We start from the raw sequence: 12,050 nt of genomic DNA, 5'->3' as shown, positions 1-12,050 counted from the left end.
TTCTATTCATAAATATCCTTAACAATTTTAAGAAACATACTGTAGCGGACATTTGTTAGACATTTTCTCCTCTCCACTCCATGAACTTCCCCAATTCTCACTTAGGTATGTACCCCTCCCCAGCACAGCCCTTGTGCTTCAGTAGTAGGCTTTGGCAGGTCTTGGCAAATGATTTTTTTTCTGACAACAGTGACTGGTCTCTGACCTATCCAATCAAAGCAAAGCTCAGGACTTTTCTTTGATGATGTGGGTAGCTGTGCCCTTTCTCTCTCCAATTTAAAGAGAAAGCAGGTAATTCCAAATACTGAACTTGCAGACATCTTGCAAAAAAGGGAAGCCAGTATGAGGATGAAACTGACACACAAAGAAAAGCAAAGCTGAGAGGATAAAGCTGACAGAAAAGGAATCACATATCAATAACTTAAGATATACTAATATTAAATTTAAACAAATTTTCTTCCTATTAAAAACAGTATCTATGGTCTCCTCTTCTACCACTACAGAAGTTTTAACACACTCTAATTCTTACCCACCAAATGCCCACCATCTCCCCTCTGCCAAAGACTTACTGAAATTGTGCAGAATTTTAGTTCTAGAGTATTAGTTCTCCTCCTAGATATATATTTCATGTCCAACAGCTCATAGTTTTCTTCTTTGTTCTTTTGTACCACATTTTGAAAGAACTCCTTGGTCTGATCTTCTAGTTCATTAATTCAGTCATCTATTACAACCATGCTGCTATTCAGCCTGCTATTAATGTTTTTATTTCAGAAAACATGTTTTCAATTTCCAAAAACTGTCTTGTTCTTGTTTCTTTTTCATAGCACCCCATTGTTATTTTATGGAAATTATATTCCCTAAAATCTTTCAGGATTATTTTTGAATAACAAATATTATCTTTTATCTATTATATTCAATTTGTTTTCTCAAAAATCAATTCCTCTGTTCAGCTTGGTGTCCCTCTTTCACCCTCTTGATTTTCCTTAAATATTTAGTGAGTCTTGGTTAATCGAACTGATAGCTAAAGTTGGTTTCCCCAGCACAGTGGTTCTCAACTCTGGATGCACTGTAGAAATCATCTTTTAAAAAAGAAAAGAAAAGAAAAGAAAAGCTCCCTAGGTGCTTTTAATGGGCATCCACCACTAACAACCACTGCTTTAATATACGTGAATATCACTCTTCTCCCCATCATGAAAGTGTATGCTGATTATGAGAGTGCTGGCTATCCAGAGAATCATGCAGAGATGGAGGGGAGCAGCTAGATGGGTAACTTCTGAAGGAAGGAACCCTACTTTCACAGGGGCACTTAGAAGTTCTCTGAGGTATAACCCTGATTCTCTCCCTGGCCCTCAAGCCCAAGATGGAGACACACCCAATTTATATAAATAAGTTCTAGTAGCTTAGCTCGAGAGTAAACACTGTAATTAGCTATTCTAATTAGGCCTAGTACAGTTGTTCTAAAATCCAGTAACTAATTACCTTTTGACCATTGTTACCATCTGAATATTTGCTTTCCCCACCCCCCACCCCCAAATTCATATGCTGAAATCCTAATCCCTAAGGTGACAGTATTAAGAGGTGGGACCTTTAGGAGATGATTAGGTCATGAGGGATTGGTGCCCTTATAAAACAAGGCCCAGATAAGTCGCTTGCCCCTTCCACCTCGTGAGGATGCAGAAAGAAGTAGGCGGTCTGCAACTCAGAAGAAGGCCTTTACCAGAATCCAACCATGCTGGCACCCTGATCTGGACTCCCAGCCTCCAGAACTGTGAGAAATAAATTTCAGTTGTTTATAAGCCACCCAGTCTATGGTATTTTGTTATAACAACCAAAATGGACTAAGACAACCAACCGCAACTTTTCAAAGTCTCTGAGAATTGGGGTTTTCCACAATTGTGTTGGCAAAACTCACTTTTCTAGTGTTTCTGCTTTAAGCCTGTATCAGGTTGCAGATTTCTCAATGCTATAAGGTTTGTCACCAAGCTGCTCCTATATGCTTTTCATTTCTCCTAAAGTCCTCAATGTTTTTCGTCTTTAGATGACACCTTTCCCAGCTTCTCAACACTAATAAGGATGTGTCCTTATTCTCCCATTTTCTTATTCTTGTTATTTAACTGGATTTTTTCGTTATACAAATAAAACACCCTTATATTAAACTACTCCGATCATTCTGAAGGATTTAAGTTGTAAAAGTAGTAGTCTTCTCCACCAACTGTCCTCCCCAAATTTCCTATTAACACTCTTTAGTACTTTCTTACTTTTTGGCACTGTAAGATGCTCCAGACTCATCTTGTGACATATATCCTATTGTTTCTCTGGAGAAGCCTGACTAATATAGTGGGTAATCAGTAAGGTGCAGGCAGGAGCTTTTTAAAGTTCCTCAAGTGATTGTGAGGCACGGCCACTGTAATCAGTAACACAGATTCTCTCAAGTTCCCCATATTCTTCACCTAACATTAATGAATGAAAGGTAGAGTGGAACGTGACTAGCCTTTGATATCAGACTGAGGATCAAATCTCAAAGTTGACATTTACTAGCTATTTGCTTTTAAAAATAAGTATTCCTTGAAGTCTTAGTATCCTCACATTTAAAATTGGGAGATTATCACCAACCCCTCAAAGAACTCTTAGGAGTTTACATGATAATACGTTTAATGGATCAAGCAAAGTGCCTGGTATGTAGCAAGAGCTAAAGACACTTTACTTGCCTTTCTTCCATTTCCCCCCTAATTCACTGGGAAGATGAAGGTCATCTGGTTCACGTTCCTTAACTGGATCCTACATTTATCATAACAGACCTCTGTCTATACATCTGTCCTTTCAGGCTACCAGAACATCCTAAAGCTAATTCCACCACCTGTGGAGAGAGATTCTATACTTGATTCTTTCCTCTTTAGTACTATATTCCCTCCTTAACCATTTCTCTCTTGTTTCCAAAATACAAAGAGTTTCCTCATATTAAACTGGAATTTACTGCCTTTTCTGTCTATCATTCCGTTTCTTTCCTCCTTTCCTATGAAACGTCTCACCGTTCCTTCACTGGCCAGTCTCTTCTAAAGCCCGTGGCAGTACGCCTTCTGATTGCTCCTGCTAGCCAAAACTGCTTTCTTAGAGGTCAGGGACTATTTTTCACCAAGTCAAAGGTCTTCTCCTCTCTGCAGGATTTGAGGCTGCTGATCTCTGCCTTTTCTTGAAATTCTCTCTCCCAGGCTGTCTTCCTCTCTCCAATTATGCATCATCTTTCTCTAACATGAATCCTCGTCTTTCTCTCACTTTGACTTCGAAGGCTGAATGCTTTTTTTCTATTTGCTTTTCCCCTGCAAAGTTTCAAATTGTTTCTGTGTAAAAGCTGTTATGTTTTCTACAATAAAGCTACATTTCAACACTGATCTTACTCCAAATCTTTGGTTAGGCAAAGCTCTCTTCAGAGCAATTCATTTCAAAACCAATAAACAAGAGTCTGTGTGCAACATGTCAAATGGCCTTGCCTCTTAAGAGACCTATTTCCGATTTCTCCATTTTATCAACGACACCAAAATTTTAACATGGCTTTAAACTCAAAAGTAACCTTCAGATCTTCTCACCGAATCCTATCAATTTGTTGCACAATGTTCTTCTCATGTTTGTTACTACCACCTTAGATGAGTCCCCATTTTACACAGCTCTGGTTCTTTCTTGCTCCCAGCCTTTTCCCTATTCTTCAATGGTTTTATACTCCAATGTCTCATTCATCTTTCCACTGCGCTGTATCCTATCACATGCCTGTCCTGCTCCAGAATCTACAGTACCATTTTCCAACATCTACTGTATCAAATCCAAACTCTTGGGTCCTACCTTTCATGACTCTACCTCACATTGCCTTCTTTATTGCAGGGCTCACTCATCCATTTCTACCTAGTACAACACACAGAGGAGCAGGGTTATATAGCTGATCACATCATCTACTCTTCCCTCCTCCCCAATTCAGACAGATGTTTCCCTGTGCTCCTTATCAGCTAGTTTATTTTTTGCTAAATCTATGCTATTTTCCCACTGACACAACCTTTCCACTTTGCTCTGCTCATCCAAATCCTGCTAACTCTTTAAAGCCCAGTGCAAATACGTCCTCTTCTATAAAACCTTCCCTAATATTTCCAGCTAACACTAAACCTTCTACCTTTGTTCTGGACTCTATCACTCCCACTTCTTAGCAATTTTGTTACAAAAATATATCCTTTCTCTCATATATTATTAATTTCTCCTTCCCTATTAGTGCTTTTACATTAAAATATATTATTCATTTTTTTCCTATTTAAAAGATTAAAAAATTTTTTTTTCCTTTTCTGACCTTGCCACAGATTCTAGATGTTCCTATTCTCTTCTCCCTTCCCACCATCAGGCTCCTTGAACAAGTAGTTTATACTCACTGTCCTTTCATCCTCTCACTTCCCATTCACTCTTCAACTCCCTGTTACATGGCTTTTATTCCTAAAACTGTTTACAACAAGCTCACACATCAAGATCTCCACACTGCCAGATCCTACGAACTCTGTAGGAAATATCTTGGTTTTGGCCTTCTGGCAATACCACCTCGCTCTTCCTTTGGACAGCTTCTCTGTCTGATTCCTGAGGTCTGATATGACTATCAAACATGGGCTCACCTCTGGGGTGGGCACAGGGCTGACCAACAAGACTCTGTGCACAAGGAGGAAAACTGGCTGAGGCTGAGTTAGCCCCACAGACCCATGTGATCCTAGAAGCTGCTTTCTCTGGTCTTCCCAAGGCTTCATTATTCTACCTTCCTTCACTTCCATGAACTTACCAGTATCTATCCATAAATCCCCCTTTTTTGCTTAGGTTAGCCAAAGACAATTTCTGCTGCTCTAACCAAAGAGAAATTGATCCTGCAAGTGGAGTTGAGGTAGAAGTGGTACCTCTCATGGTTACACTACAAATTTCTTCTCCCTGTCACCTTCACTACAGGCTTCTGCTGTTTAAGAAATCATAGTAGCTAAGGGGAGACCGCTTTTGCCAAGGGACCCAATAATGGCTTCATTAATTTGGAGGGAAGGCTGTCTGGGGCTCCTCATGCAGCCAGGTAATAGACAAAAGGGAAGTCACAGGGTGCATAGGTGGGAACTGGGAGAACCCTGGGGCACCTCTGTTTACTAATACTAGCAGCAAAATTACCACACTACTGCTACATTACACAGACAAGGTCTGCCAGGGCTCAGACCTCTCAAGAATAAAAGTTTGCATGTCTGACTACACATGTCTGACCCCAAAGTCCATGCTCTTTAACATACCACTTTCTACCATGACAATCTACTTGTAGCTCCTTAATCAAGAAATGCCCTCTCTCATCTCCATGCCTTTGCACCTATCACTGTGTTTGGAATGCTCATATCAACTTTCCAACTGGGAACTCCTAATTATCCTCTTTGAAACTTTCTCTGACCCCTACAGGTTAGTCCCAAACATCCTGACATAATACATACTCCACAATATCTTAACAGGAAATACACTCTATATGCTTATTGGCTATTCCCACTAGACCGTAAGCTTCTAAATGGTAGACACCACATCTTCCATATTTGTATGCTCAACAACTAGTACTCAGTACGGGAATAATAAATGTCTATTGAAGGAATATCTGGTCTTTCTTAATTTTACATGGTATTAATCACTGCATCATCAATTTTGAGTACTTACGTTTAAATTAGCTAATGAATATTGTGTTCAGTCCCTTATTTGATATGATGCTCTCCAATCCTCCCAATAAGTCTAAAAACTTCTTGAGAGCTGAGTCCACACCATTTACTACTTCTGTGTTCTCTTTAGCACCTAAGAGTATTTGGACACGTGGTAAACACTCAATAAATACTTGATGAACTGAATTAAAAACAGGATATTAGCACATTAATAGGAGCAATTTATTATGCCCTACTGATCTAATTAAAAGATCTGGACTTCTGAAGTAGTGCAATTGTACCCGTATGGAAAATTTAATGAGAAAAAGAAAAATTATCTAATTGAACAGTTAACAGCTTTTCTCTTAGAGTTCCACAAATATTTTACAGATAACAAGAGTCGACTTCCAGAGCTCAGAATAAAAGACTCAAGGCATATACTTCCATGCATGTTGGAAGGATGATTACATGTTTAAGCGATCTATCATAACCATAATTACTTAAATTCCACTAATCCCTAATGAATCCATAATAGGAGTCTAGGACATAAAAATATTTAATAGTGAAATCAGTTAATGCCAAATCAACCTATGCTAAAGATGTATATGGTTATCTTTGCATAATACATAACACAACAGTCATTTACTCATTTCACAAACATTTTTTGAGTGCCTACTAATAAGTGCTATGTTAGGTCCCAGAAGTACAAAGATGAAGAGAACACAGTTGCTATGTTCACGGGGTTCTAGCTCCACATGCTGCAATGGTATTTAAGAATACAGTGTGAATCATACCTCCTGGAGCTCTCAATGTGGATGCTCTAGGGGTAGCAGGCTCATGGAGAAGGTGGATAAACACATACTCAACGGCAATGTGATTAGTGTTAACACAGAAATAAGCACAAGCTGTTATGGGGCCACAGAAAATCATCAACCTACTGAAGAAGTCAGGAAAATACATGGAAGAAACTGACATCCATACATGAATTCAATGTGAGTTAAGGTGTGAGGAAGCTACCACGACAGAAACATCTGGGATGGAATCAAACCTGAAACTATGGTTGCAAGCAGAGTGGGGAGGTTTCAAAGCAAATCAATCCAACCTAGAGCAAACTATTGTAGAAGAGCGCAAAATAAAATACTCCTTGCCGTTAAGTTTGAGAATAATGAAACACATATACAAAAGAAGTTATAAATAAATGTATTAAAGAAAAAGAAAGTTAAACCACTACATGATGTAACCACAAAGGGAGTCTTTTAAACAATATGTGGATTAAAAGTTCAAAGGGAGCCAATCACTGAAGAGAAAGGGCTGTCCAGGAAAACCTTCATTAAAGTTTAGGGTTAGAACTGTTGTCACTGGGGAGAGGGCGCACAGGGAGGGGCATCCATATGCTGAGAAAGACCAATGTCATTAACAAAAGCAGGGATCTGAACTGCATATCTGTGGGACCACAAGGAGGCTCATGCTGGGAAGTAGCGGGGGGAAAGCTGGACACATGAGTGAAGGCCTAATTTAGAAGAGCCTGGAAGGCAAGCCTAGTGGATTGGACGTTGCTCTAGACACATAGTAGTTCTCAACCCTGACTGCTGAATTGAAACACCTGGGGAGCTTTAAAAACTACACCTACAGCTGAGGTTAACCCCACATCAAAAGTAAGAGACTCTCTGGGGCAAGCAGTCTGGGCATTAAAATGTAAAAGTACATAAGATGATTCTACTGTATAGTCCAGACTGAGAACCACTGGGTTAGAGATTAAAAAGGTAAGACATGAAAGATATGGTTAAGACCCAAGCTTGATTCAGTCTCTGTTTATAAGCAACAATTTTGAGTTGATTGCCTGTTGAAGCCTATCTCCTAACTTGAGTTAAACATTCTCAGTTTTCTTATGTTTCTTTTCCCTTGTTGACAATGCTAAGGTCTGAAAATAGGAAAACAGCAGATCAATTTCTCTTACCTGCCTATTTCACTGACTGCACAGTCTGCAACTTTAGAATTTTATTTCCATGAAATAAAATTCATGGAATATTATTTATAGCATTTCAATCCTATGCTGCCCTTGAATCCCTGCAATGAGGTGCTTTTATTCCAAAGAATGTTCTAGGCTGCATGCATATCTGGATTTTATAAAATTTCTTTTTTAAATATAGAGAGAATGTAATACCTATGTATAAAAAAGTCATACTGCTTAGATTAGAGAAAAACGTGAGATTAAGTTCTTCTTTACACTGTTCCTGAGACAGGATACTGTTCCTGGTTTCATTAGTGCAATGATTACAAAGTATTTTGCTTATTTTGTAACAATTACTTTTAACGTACTTCACAAATAAAGGGAAACACCAAATGTATCCCATACAGCAACTCTGTACTACATTAAACACGCGTCCTGTGTAGGAGGAAAAAGTCATCAAAGTGATTAGAGTGCATGACAGCCTGTTGATCCTTCAAAAAGCAGGTTTGCTTGTTTGATTGCTTTTTAAGAAAAAGCAAAGGTACAAATATGCTTCAGAATCTGTTACTCGCGGAAGGGTTTATTCAAGAAATCTGTACTTTGATAAGTAAGCAACTCTCTTTTTTCCGCAAACTTAAGTTACCCACAACTGTCTAGTTTTGTGTGGTGTTAGGTCAATATATCTACTTAATAGTAAAAACAGCATGAGAACGTAAGCTGGAAGTCATCAGCTGGGATCCCACATATAGGTTTATGCATTCTCTTATCTCCAGATAAAGTTAATAAATTCGAAGGACCATATCCCACTGTAACCGTAGTGGGGGGAGGGGGAAGGGGCCAGCGGGTATGGGAGAATCGTTCCTATTCAGAAAGGAAAAGAAAGGCTTCTAAAAAGAAGACGCAAGCCTAACTCTCCGACACAGGTGTCAGAGTTAAAAAGCAAGTCACAGGAGTCTGACCAGTGGGTCCGAAGGAAAATCGGAGGGCAAGGAAAGAAGAGGGAATGAAGGAAACAGGAAAAGGTGAAGGAGGCGGGCAAAGGCCATCCGGTATGAACCTGAATGCCCAGCTCTTTATGCACTCGGGGCAGCGTGGAGCCCTTCTCGCCCCGCGCGCATGTCGGGGGTCGGTACGCAGCGCGATCCCCCCACGGGCCTGGCACCAGGGGACGCGGGCGCCGGGAGGTCGGGGAGAAGAGGGGTGCGCGCACCTTCGGCGCTCGCGCCCCACTAGGCTCCGCACGCAGGGGTCCCCAAGAGGAAGACACACTTTGCGCAGCCCTCGCCTCCGGGAGCGGGGAAGGGGTGGGTGGAGCAGAGCCCGGAGCCGCCCCCCGGAGCCGCCCCCGCAGCCCCGGCCCCCGCCCCCCGCCCCGGCTGTCAGCGGCCCCCTCCAGCAGTCACTCACCCCGGGGCTGCGTGGGCTCGGCCGCGGCGGCGGCGGCGACCCCAGCCTGGGTCATGATCCCAAGCGGGTTCCACAGGGTTGTCCGACCGCCCGGGCGAATCTCTCAGTCTGCGGCCGCCGCTTGCTCCTCTGGGGCTGGGGGAGCGCGGGCCCAGGCCCTCCTCTCCCCCCGCCCCCGCCGCCTCTTCCTGCGGCCACTGCCGCAGCTGCGAGCCCGAGCCTTCAAGGCCGGAGACCCGGCGGCAGCACGGCCTCAACTTTCCCAGCCCCCCTCCCCCCGCCCCTCCCGACCCCTCCCCCCGCCCCTCCCGCGGCCGCCGCTCGGCTAGCTAACAGCCTATCCTGGGTGCACCGCGGTCCCGCCTCTGCCACTCATGGCACCAATCGGATCCCGGGGAGGCTGCCGTGGTAGCCGATCAGAACCCGAGACGCCGTTGCGCTCTGCTAGAGGGCGGGAGGAGGTGGAGGGAAAAGTGAAGAGTGAACGGGCCTCTGGCGGCCCAATGAGGAGGGCCGGGGGGCGGAGGTGTGCAAGTTGGGTTGAAGGAACAGGAAATATTCTTAAAGGTAGAGTGATGGGCAGGACGGAAAGCCAGTAGGTGAATGGGAAAGAGGTGGGCCTGGTTCGTTAAAGGGGACGCCTTGAGAACCTAGAAAAGGAGGTGTTTTAAGAAACTTCTTTGTATCATGGTCTCTGTTCTGCTTCACACGTCTTCGGTAGGAGTTTGGAAGTGGAAAAACTGGAAAGGAGGAGGGCACGGAAGGCTTTCAGAAACGATTAGAGAGATCCTCTTAGCCTAGAGGGCAGGAAGGCGGGATGATGCCTCTGTAACACAGGAGGTGGGGAAGAAAAAAGAGATTGCAGACGTCTCCGGCTGCCATTTCACTGGAAGATCGTTGCCGACCTGACGCTGCTCAGATTTGTTGGCTGTGGTCATCTGTCATTTTTCATTAGGCACAAAGGCGGATTCCTGCGAACTGGAGATGACAGTGTTCAGAAATGTCCTGGGGGCCTCCTAGCTGGGGGAAGCGAATATGTGACATTCGGGGATGGGATTTGGAACTTCAAGCTTGGGTTCTTATAGACCTAGATCTGGGAGGTACAGAGCCGCGGGTGATGGCATGGAGACCTGAGGGTCCGCTAATTCCAAGATGGGTTTGGGGCCCTGGAACCGTGGTCACAACTCCCTTTTCCTGGTTTTACTTCCTATTTCGTAACCCCTCCTCCCCTGAAACAGGTGTCCTCCACCTAGTGGTGATGAAAGATTTCCAAGCGCTTCCACCACCAGGTTCGGAAATGTCCCAGATCTTACATGTCCAGGGGCTAGACCAGGCAACTTCCAGAAGGTGCACACAGGGCATGGCATAGTGGGAATTACTTGAGCCTGTGTACAGAGGAAGCTGACCTTGTATTGGGAAAAGGTGTAAAGTTAAACAGTAACCACACCTTATGTTTGTACAGCAGTTTAAAAGCTATGATGAAACAGAAGGCCTTTAGTGTTACTTGTAAACTATGGCATGATAAACAGCCTGGAAATTTTCTTTAACTCTTGCATCTCAGCATATAAAGTTCTAGCCTCTGAATGCATTTAGCATACCCAAATCAAAGCTGCAGATAAGACCCTAGGATTCAGAGCCTAATAGTAATGCTAATATAGCGCCCGAAATTGTATAGTATTAGTTAGTATGTCCAGCTGTAGGAAATAATTTCCATTGTGATCAGAATATAAGGTATTCTTGTTAAAAATTATTCTGGTTAATAAACATCATATCTCGGGTATGTATGATTTTCCAAGGAAGTGCAATGCATCGAGCCTAAAGTAAAATAACACAAATAGTTTTGACAGTTCAGAAAACAGTTGTTAAGAGTTTCTTTGGACCACCATTGAAAACATACATGAATACCTTTCTGGCACAGGGTAGAAATGTTAAATTTCTATTTGATAAAAGGTGGGGGTGGTAAATTGGGAATTTGGGATTAACAGATACAAACTATATAAAAAAACGAGGACCTACTGTATACTACAGGGAACCATATTCAATATCTTGTAATAAGCTATAATGGAAAACATTGTAAATCAGCCATACTTCAATAAAAAATTAACAACAACAACAACAACAACAGAAAGGTCTGAATGTTTGCTTTTTAATTTAATCCTCATTCCCGACTGAAACCCAAGTCCCAATCATAGATCTCTTCGTTGACTTTGCCTATTCAACGTTGGTTTACGGCTCTAGATGAGAGGATGACATCAGAATATCGCACCAGTCCAATTCCCGGCTAGCTGACATGTGCTTATAGTACCTACACTGATAATAAAATATGGTGGCCAAGTGAAACTGGTCTCCCTGCCTCTAGGCCAAATCCATTTTTCACACCGCTGGAGTAAATATGATTTTCACCCACGTACTTAAGATCCTTCAGTGGCTCTAAAAGACTCTCTGCATGACTTACAAGCCCCTTGCTTGCCTCCCCAGTTTCATTTCCTGACACCTCTTTTTTCCTGTTCCTGGGGATGAAAGACTAGGGGACGGAGGGGCTCTCTGGGCTCTACTCTACCCAACACCTCCCTGCTCCCAGAAGAGGGGGCCGCGCAGAGTGTGCCTCCTCGCAGGGGACCCCTGCGTGCGGAGCCAGGTGGGGCACGAGAATGGGGGTGCGCACGCCCTTCTTCTACCCAACCTCCGGGCGCCCCGCGTCGCAGGATGCCAGGCCCGCGGGGGGCTCACGCTGGGCCCCTATCCCCAGATGCGTGGAGGGCTAGAGAGGCTCCAAGCTTGCGTGCTCTTTTTAGAAGCTTTCGGAAATGAATGGCAGCGGTACAAGCGAACGGTCAATTGTTTTCCAGGATGGTTGTAGTATTTCGCATTGTCAACAGCAATATATGCGGATTCCAGGTACTCCACATCGCCAACCTTTGATATGGTCAGTCCTTTTCATTGTAGCCCTATGGTGAGTGTGAAGTGGTCTCTCGTGATTTTAATTTGCACTTCACTAATTACTACTGGTGTTGAGCATATGT

At 43.1% G+C, this 12,050-nt stretch overlaps 1 protein-coding gene across 1 annotated transcript in view; it reads right to left on the bottom strand.

Moving 5' to 3' along the window:
• Positions 1-9,134, bottom strand: part of USF3 (upstream transcription factor family member 3) — a 44,528-nt gene extending 35,394 nt beyond the window's left edge. The window contains exon 1 of the mRNA XM_082655703.1: positions 9,028-9,134. The gene's annotated coding sequence lies outside the window, so the exon portion shown is untranslated. The remainder of the gene's footprint in view (positions 1-9,027) is intronic.
• Positions 9,135-12,050: the final 2,916 nt, after the last annotated feature.

This window comes from Grampus griseus (genome assembly GCF_964374135.1).
Source record: "Grampus griseus genome assembly, chromosome: 5".
Lineage (NCBI taxonomy): Eukaryota > Metazoa > Chordata > Mammalia > Artiodactyla > Delphinidae > Grampus > Grampus griseus.
The sequence above is the reverse complement of the archived record's forward strand: the minus strand, read 5'-3'. Positions and strand labels throughout refer to the sequence as shown.